The sequence below is a fragment of the Haemaphysalis longicornis genome, unplaced genomic scaffold, assembly GCF_048455015.1.
Source record: "Haemaphysalis longicornis isolate Haplotype H1 unplaced genomic scaffold, Haemaphysalis longicornis Haplotype H1 scaffold_16, whole genome shotgun sequence".
Lineage (NCBI taxonomy): Eukaryota > Metazoa > Arthropoda > Arachnida > Ixodida > Ixodidae > Haemaphysalis > Haemaphysalis longicornis.
The window spans coordinates 18,758,114-18,779,479 of record NW_027526266.1 but is presented as its reverse complement, the minus strand read 5'-3'; positions in this window follow the sequence as shown (position 1 = coordinate 18,779,479).

Here is a 21,366-nt window from a genome sequence, read left to right as displayed (position 1 = left end):
TGTATAGAAAACCGACAGACACGCGGCAGTATTTGCACTTCCGAAATAGCCATGTCAGACACTGCAAGACAGCAATACCTTACAGCCAAGCCCACCGATTTAGGAGAATTTGCTCAAACCAAGCCGACTTTGACTCAAACTGTCGAGAACTCAAGACGGCCCTCCTGAATAAAAAATACACGGAAAAAGTTATCGACGACGCTATTGTGCGAGCCAACCAATTAGACCGTAACGAAATCTGTAAGAAAAAAGCCCCTAACCGGAACCCGCAAACTAACTTAGTTTTAACCCACTCATGCTCCGCTCCAAGAGTGTCAACCGTGCTAAAAAAACATCACAATATCCTAATGCAAAGTGACCGCTTAAAAAGCATATTCCCCGAACCACCACGCGTTGTCTACCGGCGTAATAAGAATTATGTGACTTTCTTACTAACTCTCGTATCAACCGACCGGCAACTACTGGCTGCATGCCCTGCAATAAACCCCGATGTAAAGTATGCCCACACATGACCACTACACAGCGCGCCACCAGCACGGATTCAGACTAATACCTAAATATAAAAGATAACTTTAACTGTGACTCCACTAATGTCGTATATCTTCTACAGTGCACTGTTTGTAGGCAACAATATATCGGCCAAACTGAAACGCCCTTCCGAATACGGTTCAATAATCACCGCTCTCATGCAAAAAGCTGCCCTTATTTGCCCCTGTCAAGACATGTGAACGGCCCCGGGCATGCATTTGAACATCTTAATGCAACGATTTTAGAATCCGCCTTCAAAACGCCCCACGACCGCGAGGTTCGGGAATCTTATCGCATTTATAAGTTTGGGTCAGCCACACTTGGAATTAATGAAAGTTACGGAAAACTAACGTGCTTATCGCTCGATTAAAATTAGCGGCTTCATAATTTTTATAACTATGTTCATTATTCCTACCCTCGAGTTTGCCATCAGAATTCGCAGATACTCTCCTAATACAGCAGCTTTATTAGCCTAATGCAGCTCAACAATGCCATTTGTCCTGGGAAAGGAGGCCTCGTTCCCACCACCATTTAAGAATGTTTAACTCTTTGTGATCTATTCATGTTTAACCTTTTGTGACCCTACCTATTTCCTGTTCAATTGCTAGCTTCTGTGAAATGCTCTTTTCTGCCCTCTATCTATTCTCTTCATCCGCGGGGGGCACACCCATCTTCGCTTCCTCCCGAACCAGTCTCCCAAGCCACTGAATACATGTCTGTATACTCTTCCCTTTCTTTTCAAACCGCGGTTGTCCAGTTTCCCCCATTGTCTGAACTTGCAGCCCACGCGGCATACGTTGACCCGTCATGGTGCAACCTTGAACGCTGCATTATTAACACGACCCCTTTTTCTCTCTCTCGCTCCCCCACCCCTTTTTTATTTTTTGTTTGTTTGTTTGTTATTGTTCTTGCTATGTATCCGACTCTTTACTTATACTAGTTCTGCGCGCTTTGTGAGTATATCTTTCTCTAGATTTATATATATATATATATATATATACATATATATATATATATATATATATATATATATATATATATATATATATATATATATATACAGATATATATATATATACATATATATATATATATATACATATATATATATATATATATATATATATATATATATATACAGATATATATATATATACATATATATATATATATATATACAGATATATATATATATACATATATATATATATATATATATATATATATATATATATATATATATATATATATATATATATATATATATAGCGAATCAAAATGGGAAATGAGGGGCTCGTTGTAAATAAGACAGAAATAAGAGTTGGCACTCGGTAAGCAAAGGTGAGGATGTGGTAGGTCATTGAAACAGATAAAGAATTTTGAAAGCAAGCAAGAAAGTGGAGAAAAAATGCCCGCCAGGTGGGATCCGAGCCCACGATCCCCAGAATACCGGACTGGTGCGATAGCGACTACGCTACCGGCGAGCGATTTTCCCCTCCACTTTGTGGGGTATTCATGTTAAGGTATTTTTGTTTCTTGTGCTTGGGGGTGGTAGCCATCGCCAATTGGGCTATTCGGGGTGAAGGAGACCTTCTTTTGAACCCACGGGCTGTGAATCGAGTGTCTACGACTTGTCAAGAGTGGTCGACCAGCTTCGAACCCTCTTAAGCTTCCTATGGCACCAAGACTGTTACAACCGAGGCCCTCGCTATGCATTTAGCGAATCAGAATAGAAATTGAGGGGCTCGTTGAAAATAAGACAGAAATAAAAACTGGCAGTCAAGAAAACCTCGGAAAACAAAGGGGAGGATGTGGTAGGTCATTGAAACAGTTAAAAAACAGATAAACGGATTGAAACAGATAAAGGTAATTGAAATAGACAAAGAAAATATCCTCCCCTTTTCAATGACCTACCACATCTTCCCCTTTGCTTTCCGAGGTTTTCTTCACTGCCAACTCTTATTTCTGTCTTATTTTCTACGAGCCGCTCATTTCCCATTCTGATTCGCTAAAAAAAAGAAGGTCCCCTTCACCCCGAGTAGTCCGAGTGGCGCTGGCTACCACCCCCAAGCACAGGAAACAAAAATACCCTAACATAAATACACTGCAAAGTGCAGGGGAAAATCGCCCCTCCGGTAGCGTAGTGGTTATCACACTAGACCGATATTCTGGAGGTCGTGAGTTCGGATCCCACCTGGCGGGCATTTTTTCTCCACTTTCTTTCTTTCAAAATTCTTTATCTGTTCCAATGACCTTTCACATCTTCTCCATTGCCTTCCGAGGTCTTCTTGACTGCAAACTCTTATGTCTTTCTTATTTTCCACGCGCCCCTAAGTTGCAATTCTGATTCGCCCCATGCATAACGAGGGCTTCTGTTCTGGCAGTATTGATGCCATAGGAATCTTAAGAGGGTTCAACGTGTGACATCGCTGCCGGCATGGGCTTACAACCGTTATTTACGCAGGTCATGGGCTGCATGGGTGCATTAGCTGGTCCAGTGATCAGCGCTGCAAGCCATCGACTTTCGTCGTCATTCCCCGCATGCCTGCGCACGGAGTGGTCCAATACCGAGTTGGCGATACCGGCTTCATTTCGATTGCCGACTTTGTACCAGGCGCCGCCAATCGTGGATCAGACGCCGTTTGCCGTCTGGCAACGGTGTACGGCCAGTGATACCCTACGAGCGGCGCGACAACAAGTACGGCACAACTTGGACAGCTTATTGGGGTGTGACATCGCTGCCCCCATGGGCTTACAACCATTATTTACACAGGTTCGTTATTTACGCTCGGCCGCATGCTACCGTAGTTCAAATCGTTTTGTTATTGCGGTGTCATGCACCACATCTGCATTTGCACGTGCCACCGGTTTGAGAAGATGACTGGTTCATTTTCTCGAGTGTACGCTTAAAACATTGTCGCAAATGTTGTTACTACTTTCGGGGGACGTTGAGAGCAATCCTGGGCTTAATACAGTGCCTTCTGGCCCCACTGTAGATAGCATTTTTGAGATTGCACAGAGCCTCGAAGCTAAACATGAACATGTTTTACGTGAAATAAGGGAACTTAAGGACAATAAGGTCGCAATAAGTACGCCACTGGAAGATATATTCAACAGAGTCGCAGTCGTAGAACGCAATGCTGTTCTAATAAAGAGCGAAGTCAATACCATATTAGCTGAACAAAATGTTCCTAGCTGTTTGGATCAATGTCGCGAGTCTGAAAACACAGGTTGAGGATACTAATAACAGATTGCATAGGACTAATTTGATTATATATGGACTAACAGATTCTTTTAATAAAAGCTGGGCACAATCAGAGGTTAAAGCACTTTGTTTCTTTGATAAGCAGCTCGGTGAGCCTTTTTGGGCCTGAACGTATCGAACGGGCACATCGTCTTGGGATTTTCCGGGAAAATAAAATCGACCGATAATCGTAAAATTTAGCAGTTACAAAAATAGAGAGCGTATACTTTCTCGGGGATACAAACTGAAAAACACGAATTTCGCATTGCGCGATGACCTTAGCCCTGCTGCAAGGTTAGCACAATCCAAGCTTTTACAGTGCGCCCGCAGTTCTGGTTCGTCCTATAAACTGAGACACAATAAGCCTATTGTAAACAAAGAAACCTTCATCAATGATAATCATTTGGATCTCGTGGTTGAACCAAAAAGATAGCAGAAGTGGAAACGGGCGTCTGCTCGCAACGATTCACGCCGCGCACGCTCAGTGTCACAAACGTCCGACCTCGTCATTCTGAACGTAAATTGCCGAAGCATTAAAAATAAAATCGACGAATTTGCAATTCTTGTTGCAACAGCTAGTCCTCACATTATCATTGGCACAGAGTCTTGGCTTCACAGTTGCATCCGTGATTCAGAAGTTTTTCCGGCTAGTTTGAAGTATACCGTAAGGATAGGGACACGAAGGGAGGGGGCGTTTTTGTGCTCGTTGACTCCAGCCTGCAATCTCGTCTACTCACAGTATTGTTCACACACGCGGAATCGATATAGTGTAATATTCATCTAAAAAATAATGGACAGGCAATAGCAATTGGTTCCTTTTATCGACCTCCCACATGCACCAACCTGGATATTTTTCGGTGCTTATCGGACTTTCTGTCCACTCTAAAAACGATTACATACTAGGAGGAGATTTCAGTATGCCGCAAGTGCTATGGTTAAATCAGAAATCGGTCTTAACAGCTTCGTCTGCACTTTCGTTAAGCTTTCACGAACTGGTTCTGGCCAATGACCTTTTCCAGTTTGTAAACGAACTCACTAGAAAAGGGAAAGAGCAAGCTTCTGTTTTATATTTCTTATTCGCAAACACACAATCACTTATCAAAGATGTTAATATCATCCCAGGCATCAGCGACCATGAAGGGGTTCATGCCTATTTGTCCCCGCTTAACAGCAAAAGAGTGCGCACCAATCCGAAAAAGGTATTTTTCTATAACAGAGGTGATTAAGCAGCTTTATCAGAAAAACCTCAGTCTCTCCTCCCAGAATTTAATGAAATGAGCCACTCACTTACATGCAATTCATAATGGGACACACTAAAAATTAAATTGGAAAGCTTAGTAAAAATATGTCCCTAGTAAAGTTATCTACCGTAAAAACCGGGCCGATAAGCCGTGGATGACTCGAGATATTTTGCTGCTAATAAAGAAAAAACGTCGTCTCCTGAGCGCGTACAGGAAAAGTAAAAACATAAGCATTTTCGATGCTATTAGGAAACTTGGCAACGATATAAAGATTCGTAACAAAGACTCCAAGGAGAAGTACTTTTGTTCTCTAGGAATGAAGCTTAAAGAAAACCCCCAAGGAAATGTGGAAATTTTCTACATCCCAGGGCAAGGAACCTACAGGGGTACCCAGCCTCCAAGTTCATGGTGAAATACCCCCGGACGACTCTGAAAGAGCTACTTGTCTTAATCATTATTTCAAATCAGTCTTCGCACCCCCCTATTCAAAAAACCGCACTCCTGTGCCTGAAACAATACAACAACCTATGGGCCCCATACCTATCACTTGTAATGGTGTCCTGAATCTTCTCAGGACACTTCTTTGCAACTCAGGGGAATTTCATAAACGACACTTTTGATGCATTCTGTGTAGCCAACAGCGTCGTTTTTTGCACAGGGTTCAGATTTTTTTCTTCGGAGTTTTTCTTATCAAAGGGAAAACGTTTTACAGCTTTTCTGGGGCACTGAAAACGATGTTGACCCCGTATCTTTGCGCCATTTTCTTTACATTGTGCGACACTTTGTGTAAATACGGTATGACGTGCACCTTTTTTATTGCCAGCCTGTCTAGTTCGTCTGGGCTATCTTTTCGCCTTATCTTTTGTAGAAGAGCTTCACACACGCTCGAAATAAGAAAATAAGTGATCTGGGCCCGGCTTAGCCTCAAAATCTGATCGTAGAAACCAGCCTCCACTTTGTGCACGTACGATTTTCTCAAGGCTTCTTGCATACACGTCATCGCTACACCCCTTTTTGCAACTTGTTAGTGCGCACTATTGAAGGGAAGAAGCTGTTCTTTTACCCTCGGACTGTACTGCCAGTAAACATGCGTGCCTCCTCTGAACAAACGCTGCAAATTAAAGAAGCGGATTTCATTACCACTAGGCAACTCACATGTAAATTTGTAAACTTTTGACGCCTGAGTGAAAGTGCTAATCACATTTTTTACTATCAAATCTTGATGCGCTATTCCCTGATTCACCACCACAAGAAAGTCATCCACATACCTACAAATGGTAAGGTCAAGCGAACTATCTAAAGACAAGCTAACAAGCCTTTACAATTCCATTGTCAAATGTGCAGGGGTTCGGGCATATGACGGGTGTGTGGTTTTGGTAATCACGACTTGCTAGCCGTGTTCGGGGGGTGGCTGTGCGTAGTTTAGAGCATTGCTGGGGCGAGCCGTTGCGGATGTGAGGTAGGGGTGGACCTGGCGTAGGTCTCGGTGATCTCTGTTTCCTCTATGCGTTTCAGGAGCTCGCGGCTGGCATCAGTTACGAGGGTTCGGACTTCGTTCTGAAGGGATTCGTGGTGCGTCCGCAGCTGGCTCCGGATTTCGTCGATGGTGGCGGCGTAGTGCTGTTAAGTTCGTGTATGTTGTTGACGGAGCTCGTCAACGTCTGCCGGCAGTTTTTGTATGGCGGCCGTGAATTGGGCTTTGAGATCGGTTCGCATCGTCTGGGGCGCCTCGGGTATTGTGGGTGTCGATGTGGGTGTGAGCGCGGTGTTGTGGTGGGGTGAGACGAGGAGGGGTTGTTTGAAGAGAGGGGAGGAAATTGCTCTGTCCAGCTCAACTTGAGGTTTGTATTCTGCGGCCCGAAGTTAGGTTGAGCTTGGTTTCCGCGGCTGTCGATGGCCTCCCGGCTGCACCTGGTACCCTGGATTGGACGTGGCTCGCTGACCCGCCTCGGTCACCGCCTCTCCGGTCGTTGCTTTTGCTGCGGCCCCGCGAACGCGACTCCGTGGACGGTAGCTCAGAATCGGCAAGCGGGCACTCGGTGGTTGTAGAGACTGCAGAGATCTCTGGGTTTGATGGGCAACAGTTTCAGTGGTACAGTTAGTGGTGTTACACTGTTGGGTAGTGACAGAAGGAAGAAATTGTGGCGAGCAGTTTGTCGTTCCCAAGGATCGAAGAACATGCGTCTTATTGTATGGGCGTCGTTGACGGACCAAGAAGCGGCAATCCGTGGCCGGTTGGTCTCTATGACAGTTGTCGCAGCGGGGTACGCACACGTGATCTGGCACTGGGTTCACCGTTCCAAAAGCGCTGCACCTGTGCGCGTCCGGACTCGGGCAGACGTCAGCTCGATGGCCGAGCTTAAGGCATATCCGGCATACTTGGCGGCGAGCTTGATATGTGCGGCAACAGTATTCTCCCGCGTAATAGTTCACGTAATCAGGCACACGGAGGCCGCGAAGGCAAAAAGGGCGGTGGTAGATTTTGCCATCATCCTGGCGTGGACGAGTTCAGCGTTTGGTGACCGCAGATGCTCTACAAGTTCGTCCGTGATGGTGTTGGCCGCAATTCCCGTGATTATACCTTTGCTTGAGTTGTCTGGGACACCAATGTAAGCGGACTTCATATCGCTTGCTCTCCATGTTAAGGGTGGTGGTTTGCTGGATCTTGTTGGCGATGTCCAGGTCCGGGGTACTCACTATGACCAGGTTTTGTTCCCTTCGAAAGCGAAAAGGGATACGGCCTTGTGTTGCGTCGGATATCTGCGCTGCGGCACATATTGCGTTGGTGACACACTGAATGAGGCACTCGGCAAAGATGAGGCCGGTACGGGGCCGAATGACCACTTTGTAATCCTCAAGCAAGAGATTTGGCAGTCGCGGTTGGAGGGGTAGGCGCTTGTCCCTTTGGGAATAATGCTGCAGAGCGGTGCGATTCGGTGAGGATCTGTGTTCCTGGTAGGAGGGTTCATTAACAAGATGGACTTCTGTTGCCGCACGCGTCTCTGGCTGTTACGGCTTACGACGTCGGTCGACGTGGGAGCTGTACGTGCAGGCCGTTCTTCAATACGAGCGGGGTCATCAGATAAAATTTGAGGATTAGAATTTTCGTGCTCAGTCTCCATGTCCGGAGGGCACTGGGCTTCACAATAGGTTTCCCCGAGCGCGAGGACGGGAAGTCCACGCGACGAGGGAGCCTGATCAAGGCCGCGCGGGAAAGCCTGCTTGACCGATTAAGTTACTGACCCTCAAGGAGAAGACGGAGTGGGCACCGCCGTCGCCGCGCCCAGTGGGTTTGTGGAATGCGCCGAGGCTCCGTCGGCTCTGTCGGTCAAGCCGATGTCGTGGGTAGGGTTAAGGAAAGCGGCGGCACACTAAAACATGTTGCAGGTAACACGCCGCTCTCCAGACTCCAGCATGGCTAGCTCTTCATCTGGCCATGTCACAAAATTTATATGCACTCGACTTTCGCAGTCGGCACATCGAAGAAACTTTTGTTTCCAGTAAAAACTCTTCCGGCACAGCTAGCACGCATCCGTGCTCGGCGCCATCTGGCGGGCGCTCCTTGCAACGTTTGAAGCATGATAGAAAATATTTTGCGCGGTTTAAAATGGAAAACCTGCCTCTGTTACCTTGATGATATTGTCGTATTTTCTTCCGATTTTGATGCGGATATTACCCGCCTTCCATAAGCGTTGAAATGCCTGACTGATGCAGGACTTCAACTTAACCTCAAGAAGTGCGGCTTTGCTGCCCGCCAACTTTCAATTTTAGGTCTTGTTGTGTCCAAATATGGCGTCAGTCCTAATCGTGACAAACATCGTGTGGTCGCCGAGTTTCGTAAGCCCACCACCACCAGGCAGCTTCGAAGCTTTATCGGCCTCTACTACTACTTTCGACGATTCGTGCGGACCTTTGCGTCGATAACAGAACCTTTACCCGAGCTTCTGAACTGGTTCAATGACATATCTCATTAGTATTCAGAGTGTGACGAGGCTTTTAAAAAGCTCCGTTCTCTGCTTAAGAGTCCACCAATCCTTCGCCGTTTTGACCCGTCGGCCCCTACTGAGCTTCATACTGACACAGCGGTGTTGGCCAGGGCGCTGTGCTTGCCCAACGAAACTCTGGGTTTGACAATTACGTCATTGCTTAGGCAAGCCGTACACTCACCAGAGCGGAGGAAAAATACTCGGTGACGGAGACAAAGTGCCTGGCTATTGCGTGGGCTATAAGCGAATGTCGTTCCTTCTTGTACGGCAGGCCCTTCGACGTAATCACTGACCACCACACCCTATGCTCACTGTCTTCTTTGAAGGATCCGTCTGGTCGCATTCGTAGGAGGGCCTTTCGCTTACAAGAGTACACTATTCAAGTGCTTTACCGATCTGGTCGCAAACAAACCGACGCCGATGCGCCCTCACGCTCTGCTGTGACCGCCGACAGTGCCTTTTTGTCATCTATAGACGGAACCCTGTCCTCACGATAACTTGACGACATGCCTCGCGAGCAGCGCAAGGAGCCCTGTCTCACTTCTCTTTAGACCTTTCTAACAAAGCCTGCTTCGTAAAACGCCCCTCTATCTGCGCCGCGACAGGCCACTCAATTCGCTATTCCTGAGGAACTTCTGTACCCCCGGAGTTATAATGCAGACGGCCAAATGTGGCTCCTCCTCATTCCCCGCCATCTCCTTTCAGACTTTTGCGTATGTTTTCACGCCAATGTGCAGTGTGGTCTTGCTGGTGTACTGAAGACATACCAACGTCTCCGTATGCGGTACTACTTGCATGAAATGTACACTTTTGTCACCAAGTTCGTCCGTTTCTGTGAAAAATGTCAACGCCATAAGTTCCCACCAAACAAACTGCCGGCTACGTTGCAGCCCCTGCCGTGTCCATTGCGGCCTTTCAGCGCGTAAGAATCGATTTGTACGGGCCGATCTCCTGCATGCCTTCTGGAAACCACTGAGCCGTTGTTGCGGTAGACCACGTAACGAGATATGCTGAAAACGCCGCACTACCAGCCGCTAACGACCATGAAGTAGCCTCATTTCTCCTACGCCGGTTCATTCTTCGTCACGTTCTGAAGTAATTGAAGCCCTGCTTGCAAATAACAACTTTATCCACCTTACCGTCTTCTTACCATCCGCAGACTAATGAGCTCAAGGAAAGATTCAATCAGACACTGGGCGATATGGTGGCATTGTATGCTTCGGCAGACCACACCGACTGCGACCAAGTTCTTTCGTACAGACCCTATGCGGAAATCACTGATACTCAAGCAACTACGGAGTTTTCGCCTTTCTTTCTCCTCCACGGCTGTCAGCCGTCATGTTTGCTCGACATCATTGTGCCGTACCGACCAGATGCATCAGTATGTACCCCCGTGTCAAAGACATCTCGGCACGCCGAAGAGTGTTGCCAGCTCGCCAGGGCCCGGACTTCCGAGGAACAATCTCACCAGCAGCAGTGTCACGACGATGGAACACCGCCCTCTGAGTTCGCTGCCGGTTCTCTTCTGTGGCTGTGGCTACCCTCGATTGTTCCTGGTCTTGCTCAGAAGTTACTCTCCAAATATCATGGTCCTTACCGTATAATTGAGCGCACAGCCGCAATGTAGTACGTAGTTGAGCCACTCACGTTGTCCCCGGACCTTTGTTGTCGCGGTCGCGAAACTGTTCACTTTGACCGTCTCAAGGCTTACCACGAACCGAGGGTTTTATCATGAACTTAGGTCGCCAGGATAGGTCCTCTTATTCACGGGGGGTATTTGTAGTGCAAGAGATCCGCGCATTTAGAGTATGCGATTCGACACTGCCAAGGACGCCCTATGCCCAGTGTGGGTATGCTGTGTGCTGCCATGGGCAGTATTGGGTATGTGTAGTGAACGGGGACCATGAAGACCACGAGGAGATAGCACCGACCTCGTTGAGAACGCGCCACGAACTGGGATAGCTGGCTGCACCGGCTCTGACTAGTCCTTTTGCCTTCTACCTGAATACCATCAACTGTAATGCTACCAGTGTTGCGGAATGGGCGTCCAAATTCCATTGTAATTCCATTCCGGGGAATGGCAATTTGCCTAAATTCCATTTCTTTCAATTCCTAGGAATGACAAAACTTCCCCCATTCCCACTCCGGGAATTGCCGGGCAATTCAATTCCATTCCTCTAATTCCTCAACGAATGAAAGGCATGTTGATAGTTTTATCGGGTTATTATAAAGTGAAGGATGATGTTATCTTCAACTGGCTTGAAACCCCTTTCTCTCGTTGCGCTTACTCGCGCTCGTGTTTTCTTTTAAGGTGCCGAATTTGCAAAACTCCGACTGCAGCATGTACCGTTTTGAAACAGAGCTTGCAGCGTGCAACTTGTTTGTTTTCTTCGCGGGTAATATAAAAAAACTGTTTCCACTGTGCCATGTTGGTTGACTACTGCGTGCGTGAGCCGCTGGGCGCAGGAGCCAATGTGCGACTGTGCGGTATGAAAGCGGTTTTTATTTGCCATAAAAAGATAGGAAGAATAGGGGGGGGTGTAGCACAGAAAGTCAAGGGGGGAGCATCGCCGTGCTCTTACAGTACGAGTGTGCTCCTAAATGAACCTTTGGGCTTTTATAGTCGTCCCCATGCGCCAGCGCGGAGGCTTTGCCAACAAGAGCCCCCCCCCCCTTGTGACGCCTCATTTTCTCTGAAAAGACTTCGGAAGGTGGCGGGCCTCAAGAAGAAATGTACTGGTACCGTGTCATCCGGCCAGCACCGCCAATCTCAGTAACCGGCCCTAAAAGAGACTAGCGCTGGTTCTAATCTTGTGCAGGGCCAGTGTATGTGTGTGCGCGTGTGTGCATTGAACTTCTAAGGATCGGCGACGCGGAACCGGTCTTTCACACTGACGAAAGCCGTCCTGGGCGCCACGCGGGCATGCGTCACCCGGTCAGCAACGGCAATTTCGGAAGCCTGCGAGGAGAAGCGAGAGGAAGCGCCAATGACTCACCTTGCAGAGGGCACCTTGGTACCATCTTGGACACCACTCAACCCACACTCTCCTTCCAATCCCCCTCGATAAGAACCCTCTTTGTGAAAGCCTAAGTTGCTCATGTCCCTGGCGGGCACGAGGGGATAGCAGTCACTGACGGGCTAAGAGGAATAAAAGAAACTGACGAGGGGGCCAATCGAAGGGGGAAACGACCCGTTCATCGAAAGGCCTTTCGTCGTAGGCCGCTTCTTAATAGGCTGAATAAAGAAAATTGCGCTAAAGGGACATGCACAGGAAGGAAGACAAACAATGCACAGTTGTGAGTTGCACATTCTTTGTCTTCCTTCCTCTCTATGCCCATTTAATGCAATTTTTGTAATTCGTAATGCACCAACTAGCACAACAGCACATTTTACATTTCGTAAAAGGCCGTCCGTTTGGTGACATAGGATCATTCGTCATAGGCCAGTTTGTCTCGTAAGAAAGTTCGTTACAGGTGCACAAAATGAATGTCCACGTGTTCTTTTTTTTGTAACCCATTTGGCTCTCCGTGAAGTAGGCAGGACCGTGTGACTCTAAAGAGAGAAGCCAAGCAGTTTTTTTTGTGGGGGGGGGTGTACATCTGGAAAACCAGCAAAAATGCAAGCCAGAGTGGGCAAGTAGGGGCACGTGTTTGGAGAAGAATATACATACGAAATTAACAACCCTAGACAGAAAAGTGAAACAGGGACGTAGCCCAACAAAGTTCTTTGAAAACGGGCCACAAAGGAATCGCGTCCCCGTTTTCACTGTTTCGGCCGGCATGGGCACCCCCCAAGGGAACAGCCGACTCGTGATAGAACAACATTTCGAAGAGGCATCTGGTTCTAGGTGATCCCGTACTGGGGAAGGTGGTAGCACCTAACTTCTTGTTTTTGGAAATTTTGTCTGGAAGTTTCGTCTATCTGGAAACTTTGTCCGCGAATCGCTGCGTCTGAGCTGGAAGGCGCAGCCGTGGCCACCGTTTCTATTACATGGGCTCTCCTGTTTCGGCTCAATTCCCCAACCAATATTTTAGGCCTTCGTCGACGCTGCTTCGGGCAAAGGCGTCCGAGTGTCTATAGCTCATATCACAAGCTAGCTGCAGTACTGTGGAGGCTACATTGTTATCAATAGTGCGCCCACTGAGGGCGCTTAATCAGCCGTGAAGGGGTGCTGAAAGGACACTCCCTTCTCCCCTCTCGGCAAGTGGCACCGCATGGCCCCGGCGCCTTTTGTCGCTTCCTTCGTGGTGAGTTAGGCAGCCTGAGGGGGACAAAAATGTAGCCTCCACAGTGCTGCAGCTAGCTTGTGATATGAACTATAGACAGAAGGGATAGTGTTGCAAAAGGTCCTGGGGGAGGAGGGGGGAGCGCGAGGTGAGATGTCGCGTAAGCTGATATGCGAATGTTTGCGGCGAACACAAGCATCGCGCCTGCGTCTCGCTGTCGGCGAGGTGTGATGCGAGTTGCCGAAGGTTCCAGAAGCCAAAAAGAAAATTGAAGCGTTGGGAGACATCTCGCGGCCGGGGCGAAGATGCCGCCAAGGCAAACAATTACAAGGTGCAGTTGGTGGCAGAGGGGGGATAACGCCGCCATGGTTCCCCACGACGGACACCAACGCCTTAGAGCCGCAGTTATTACGGGGAGAATCACGACGAACTTCGTAGCAGCGCTGTCTGAGGACAGAATTGACCTTTTTACCATGCTTGTAATGAGCCATGCTTGTATACCATGCTTGTAATCAGCCAACTCATTTTAACAGTACTGAGTTATTGTTAAATTCAAGGGTCTGGCTTACGATTGTTTGAACTTGGTCTAGAGGGTTCTTTTGCTTATTTTTGCATATTTTGGAACAACAGCGCATGGAAGGAAAAGCTCTTTGTTTTTGGAAAAATACATGTAATTCCATTCCCATTCCATTCCGGGCAAAATGCTCTCAATTCTATTCCCATTCCATTCCTACAAGCATTACGGCCATTCCATTCCCATTCCATTCCGTGGTCGCAAAAATGTGGAATGATTCCGGAGTGATTCCAATTCCGGAGTGGTAATTCCGCAACACTGAACGCTACCACTCTGTGCCAATAAGCACCGTTTCGATTGGTCAAGTGTGCGGGTTTTATATATATATGTATATGTATATATATATATATATATATATATATATATATATATATATATATATATATATATATATATATGTAAATTTATATATATATATATATATATATATATATATATATATATATATATATATATATATATATATATATATATATATATATATATATATATATATATATATATATATATATATATATATATATATATATATATATATATATATATATATATATATATATATATATATATATATATATATATATATATATATATATATATATTGTAAGGGATATAGTTGACCCTCCAGTAGTAGACCGAACGTTGTGTATTGGCAGGAGCAGAAGCAAGGTGAGCGCAGGTACAAGCGTACAGACCATGGCCGAACACACGCGCCAAGCACCTTCTGCCGTACTTCTTCCGCTGGTACCAGCATGCGCGCATACCGTCTTGCATAGACTGGCCACGATTGCATGGCACTCTTTCTTGATGTGGCGCATACCCCGATAAGCTGATGGCGTTACAAGAGCTGCTCGTTATCCTTCCTACAATCGCCCCCGGTGAAAAGGAGCCAACCTGGCGACTTAGGGTGAGGACGACACCAGGGGGTCGTAGTAGGGCTTCAGTCGTTGAACGGGGACTGTTTCACGCCCCCGGCGGCGAAGATCAGAGGAGGGGGTGACTGGTTCCACAATGTAGTTTACGTTTGAAGTTCGGGAGATGACTTTGTAAGGGCCATGATATAATGTGCCAAGTTTTGAGGAAAGACCCAGTTTTGGGCAGGGCACCCAAAGCCAGACATGTGAGACGGGTTCAAATGTTGGAGGGGTGGTGAAATCGTCACGGCGATGCTCCTGGCGCTGTTGATCTGCAGTTGTAAAGGAACGGGCGAGTTGGTGACACTCTTCGGGTTGCTGCGCTGGTTGCGAAACCGGTTTAAATTCTGTGGCGTCAAGGTTGTAAGGCACAATAGTGTTTAGTGTACAGGTCGGCTCGCGTCCGTAAAGTAGAAAAAACGGAGAAAATCCTGTCGTTGTCTGCGTAGCCGTGTTGTATGCATACGTTATGAACGGAAGTACGAGGTCCCAATTGGAGTGATCCGACGACACGCACATTGATAGCATATATCCCAGGGTGCGGTTGAAGCGCTCTGTGAGCCATTGGTTTGCGGATAGTACGAGGAGATCATGCGGTAAACAGCGTGGCATTCGGCGAGTATAGCTTTCACAACGTCCGATGGGAAAACGCGGTCACCATCACTCAGAAGTTCCCGAGGCGCTCCGTGACGAAGTACAAAGTGACGCAAAAGAAAACTGGCAACGTCACAAGCCCTGGATGCCGGCAAGGCAGCTGTTTCGGCGTACCTTGTGAGGTGGTCGACTGCTACAATTATCCACCGGTTACCGGCATCCGTTAAAGGCAGGGGCCCGTACAGATCGATTCCAACGCGATCAAAGGGTTTCGAGCAGCACGGTAGTGGTTGCAACGGTGCTGTAGAGCGAGTAGGCGGTGATTTGCGACGCTGACACTCCGGACATGAGCGCACGTACTTTCGCATGTAGTTATACATGCCCCTCCAATAGTAACATAGGCGTAGTCGCTCGTACGTTTTTAGGACGACAGCGTGCGCGCAACTCGGGTCGGCATGAAAGGCGGAGCAGATGCCGGCACGCAGATGGCGTGGGATAACGAAAAGCCACTTGCGACCGTCCGAGTTATAATTCCGACGATAAAGGAGCTCTTCACGCAGTTGGTAGTGAGAGGCTTGTCGCCGCAGTGCTCTGGGTGCACCGGTAGCTGAAGGACCAGACAGAACGCCGATGATGGAAGCTATCCATGGGTCCTTACGCTGCTCGGCAGTCATGTTGGTGACACTGAGCGACGACAAGCTACTGTCCGCTGTGGCAAGGTGAGACACGTCAGCGGGAATTGGAGAGCGGGAGAGTGCGTCAGCATCCGAACGCTTACGGCCGGAATGGTAAACCAGGCGGATATCATATTCTTGCAGGCGAAGAGCCCACCGCCCAGGGCGACCTGAAGGATCCTTCAGGGAGGCGAGCCAACAAAGCGCGTGGTGATCGGTCACCACGTCAAATGGGCGGCCATACAAGTACGGGCGGAACTTCCCAAGCGCCCATATTATGGCCAAACATTCCTTCTCCGTGACGGAGTAATTTGTTTCTGCTTTCGTCAGTGCCCGACTTGCGTACGCAACAACATACTCCTCACAGCTGGATTTCCGCTGAGCGAGCACGGCACCGCGGCCAATCCCACTCGCATCAGTGTGCACTTCCGTGGGGGCCGACGGGTCGAAATGCTGTAATATAGGCGGGGATGTCAACAAACGACGCAGTGTCGCAAACGCCTCGTCGCAGGATGATGACCAAGCAGAAATGCCGCTGTCGTTACCGAGGAGCTTGGTAAGAGGCGAAATGTTGGTCGCGAAGTTGCGAACAAACCGTCGAAAATAAGAACAGAGGCCAATAAAGCTCGGAAGCGCCTTCAGTGTGATAAGCTTCGGGAACTCTGCAATGGCTCGAAGCTTTGTTGCGTGGGGCTGATGCCGTCTTTGGAAACGACATGACCCAGGATGGTAAGCTTGCATGCGGCGAAGCGGCAGTTTTTTAGGTTTAGCTGCAGCCCAGCGTTCGCAAGGCAAGTCAGGAATTGTTCTAGGCGAATCATGTGTGTCTCGAACTCGGGAGAGAAAACGACTACGCCGTCCAGGTAACAGAGGCACGTGTTCCACTTGAGGCCACGGAGGAGACTGTCCATCATTCTTTCAAACGTGGCGGGGAAGTTGCAAAGCCCAAACGGCATAACGTTAAATTCGTAAAGGCCGTCTGGGCTTACAAATGCCGTCTTTGCGCGATCAGCCTCGGCCATGGGTACTTGCCAGTACTCGGAGCGTAAGTCGAGTGACGAGGAAAATTCTGCTCCCTGCAGACAGTCAAGCGCATCGTCGATACGCGGAAGAGGGTAGACGTCTTTTTTTGTGATGGTATTCAAGCGGCGATAATCAACTCAAAACCAAATAGAGCCGTCTTTCTTCTTAACCAGAACCACTGGTGAAGCCCACGGGCTCTTCGAGGGACGAATAACACCTCGTTGAAGCATATCTGTGACGTGGTCTTCAATGCTTCGCCGCTCTGTCGGAGACACACGATATGGGCGCTGTCGAAGTGGAGCATGTAATTCTGTGTCGACTGAGTGCGTAACAGTAGACGTGCGGCCCAGCGAGGTTTGCGTGCAATCCAAGGAAGAACGAAACTTCGAAAGCAATAAAGTAATACGTTTTCGATCGGTTGCATCCAGATTGGATTCGATGCAGTCTGCAAAGGCATCGGATAGCAATAGCCTGGGCGAACATGGAGAAGCACTCGGTTCACTGATCTCAACGTGAAAAAGATCACCTGGTACGTCAACAACTAGACGAGCATCTACAAGCTCTGCGAAGCCAAGTGTTTCTCGCTTGGTCACCAACATAGTGCTGGTCACCAACATAGTGGTGGTGCCATCACGAACAGTCAAAACGGTGGAAGGTAGCGGAAGGCATTTGCGGCGAAAGAAAATGACAGAAGGCGTAAACAAAACAGCGGCGTCGGTGACAGAGGTACAGCACAGGGGCACGATGACGGAGGAGCTGGGCGGGACGTCGGTGTCTTCAGCGACGAGTAATTTTGTAGCGGCCTTACAGGAACCGTCGAAAAGCACAGAAGAAAGCTTAGCTTCAGCACGGGAACAATTATTGATAGCGTTATTGTGAAAAAGAAAGTCCCACCCGAGGATGATTTCGTGAGAGTAAGGTGGCAGCACGATGAATTCAATGTTGTAGGAATTGTTCTGGATGACGACACCAGCAGTACAAGCGGCTAGCGGCTTAATGGGCTGTGAGCTGTGTTACGAATCGGCCAGCGCCGCCGTACTGTCCCGCATCACTCGTCGGCTCTGCGGCAAAGCCCCTGCGTGCGCCTTCGTCAGATGCTTTGCTCTCGGCTCATTTGAAAACTTCGGAGGCTGGCGGCGAGGCTCGTCTCCACGCTTTTTAAGGACACAGAGGCCCCGTCGATCGCAACGGAGTCCTCCTCTATTCCCTCTCTCGTACTCAACGTGCGTGGAGGCTACCGACGACTAAGGAACACTGGAAAAAGCGTTGTGTGTGTCTGTGACGTTCATGGCGTGTTCCAGCTTGTTGGCATTTTGAGCGTTACCGCTTTTGGGTAAAAATAGACCTCCGCAGACGTTGTAAACCATTCCTGTTAGAGCAGCCAATCGATGCTGTCGCTCTGCTCGAGTCCTGTATTGTAACCTCGCCCGTCGGGGCATTGTTCTTTGGCTTCGGCTCACCTCTCGCTATGAAGTAAACGTTTACGTTGGCCTATCAGCTCTGGACCTCTTCCCGGCTGCAGTCGGCCTTCCCGGTCGCAACAACTGGTTGGCAATGGTCGGATGGCAACTTCGTAACACCTGAAGCCAGCGGTGCGAGACCCAACACCACGGACGTCAAGGCGGCTTCGGACTTCGCAGAATTCACGGCGGTCAAGGGTGAGTGCAGGACTTTTCTTCACTGAGTTTTACCAGGCTTCTGAGGATAGCTGGTAGGGCGTGTGTTTTTGTCGCGTGGGTTATTCGCGCAAAACATTTTTAGAGCAGTGGGAAAGCAGTACTCTAGACCGGCCATGAATTTGAAAGCATTGCAAAAACCGAAGTTGTAGCTTGCAAAAGAGTTGCGCTTGGATGTTACGGACGCGCTGAGAAAGCTACAGCTGATACAGGCTTTAATCGCTGTTGGCGCTGACGATGACGAGCTGTCTGAGTGCATTGAGATGATCAATGGCAGGGAGACCGCTAAACGTCAGGCTGCAGAGGCAGAGGCTTTGCGCCAGCGTGAGGAACGCGAGGAAAGAAAGCGAGTACAGGAGCTCGAGAGGCAGAAACGACAGCAGGAACGCGAGGAAAGAGAACGACAGCACGAGGAAAAGATGCGATGGTACGACCTCGAGCTCGAGCGCTTTGAACAGGAAAGAAGGAAGCTCGAGGGAGAGAGACTCCAACGGGAGAACAAGAACCTAGAGCACAAAATTCAACTCGAGCAGGAAGAAGCGAAGCCTGAGATGGAATTGTTGCTCGAAAAAGACCTCGTTGTCGAGGAAAAAACCCTGCCAGCGCTGCCAGTAGCAGACGCTCGGGAGCGCGAGTCGGAGGTGACGGTTGCGGCCCAGCAGCGCGGCAAGGTTGCTGAGAGAGATAACGACGGCGCATTAGCTATGACTGTCGGCAGAGGCGGCAGAGGGCTGTGCGTGTCCAGTGAGTGCGATAATGCGTCCGAGTTTGTTTTGGAGATCTCGGCGGAGTGTTCGGATGGTTCAAATTTGAGGGAGGCCTTGGGAACGGCTACTGACTTGAACGTGAACATTTCGCGAGATAGCGACGTTTCGCAGGGATGCGTAAACGATGAGGTTACCGAAAGGCCGCACGAGTCCGCTGAACCGGAGGTTGTTCCTTCGGACGGTAGTGGAGAAACGAGCGACGTGGTGGCAAAGCCTGCAGTCGAAGCAGCGAGCGGTTTGCACGGCTCAGTTGGGAGTCATGACGATCTCGCCACTGAGCAAGCCGATTCCGTCCTGCCACCAGCTCAGGTAGCTGCCCTCGAGCAACGGCCAGCCGAGCTCATAAAGATTCAGGTGTCTGGGGCGGCTGAGCCGTCTTTTGAGACAGGGCAGCCTGGATGTAGTGTAGTTCTGGCCGTGAGAAAGGAGAACGGCAACACACTTCGGCCTTCGCGGCTGTTGCTGAAAACGCGAAGGATGACGAGATAGGGTCTGTTGGAAGTTACGAGGTGTCTAAAGAGCTCCTCGTGGCCTTGTCACTCCCAGCTGATGCTCCCGATGATAGGCCAACATCGGCTGAGCTATTTGAGGTTCCCGGGTCGCCTGTGGCTGAGCCGAAGTCTGGAACCGACCAGCCTAGAGAAGAGAACGTAAACGCGTTCCGCTGTTCGCTTGCCGAACGCGTTCGCGAGAACGCGCGCAACGAGGAGAGAGAAAAAACTTCCGCGCGTAATTGTGGCGCGTGTTTCAGTGCGGGCAAAGCCGCGAGCTCGCATCGCGCCAGGGGAACGCCGCCTCTAAAAAGGAGTGCACGCCTTACGTTCGAACGCTGGAAAATCTCGCTCGCTCCTCCGCGCGCTCGACCTTTGTCGAACAAGACGACAGGTTTGATTTCACGTGGTCGCAGCAGTCTCTTTCAGAGAACGGGCGCACCTAAAGTGCGATACAAATTGGGGAGAGCTCGGAGCAATGATGAGAGCTCGAATCGCAGCTCTCAGCACGAGAAGTGGCTTGTAGACGCCTGACTTTCTCAATTTCATTGTTTTTCTTGGAGCAGGTTTCGCCCTTTACGATTACATTTCTTTTTGTGTGGGACATTTCCAATCACGTGAAATGTCACCTTTAAAGTTTTTCACTTGTTTAAAGTACTGCTGAGCAAAAATATAACTAGAGTAGTTAGTTATTCGCGTACTTTTTCGCAACTAAAAGCCTGGTGGATCTTCAGTGTTGATTTGTCTTCGCACTGAACGGCGATGCGGTTGTGTCTTCCTGTGTTGTTCTGTTGCTTGCCTGACCAAGCCAGAGACGTTCTTGGGGAGCCACTACTCGTCCAGTGACCCGCCCGGTGAAGCTCCAGCACGGTGTCGTACAGCCAAGGCCTGGAGTCGAGCGTCTGCCGAGCACTTAACTTCGAAAGCATCCCTCCGGACAACGGTTGAAGACTCTTATCCATCGGGATGTCGGACCCCCGGCGGAGAAGCTATTACGAATCGGCCAGCGCCGCCGTACTGTCCCGCATCACTCCTCGGCTGTGCGGCGAAGCCCCTGCGTGCGCCTTCGAAAACAGGCGCAACCATGTCGGTGACAGGTTGCGACAAGCCGTGTCCGACGCTTTGCTCTCGGCGCATTTCAAAACTTCGGCGGCTGGCGGCGCGGCTCGTCTCCACGCTCTTCAAGGACACAGAGGCCCCGTCGACCGCAACGGAGCCCTCCTCTCTCCCCTCTCTCGTACTCAATGTGCGCGGAGGCTACCGACGGCTAACGAACACTGGAAAGAGCGTTTTGTGTGTCTGTGACGTTCGTGGCGTGTTCCAGCTTGTTGACTATTTGGCCGTTACCGCTTTTGGGTATAAACAGACCCCCGCTAGCGTTGTAAACCATTCCTGTTAGAGCAGCGAATTGATGCTGTCGCTCTGCT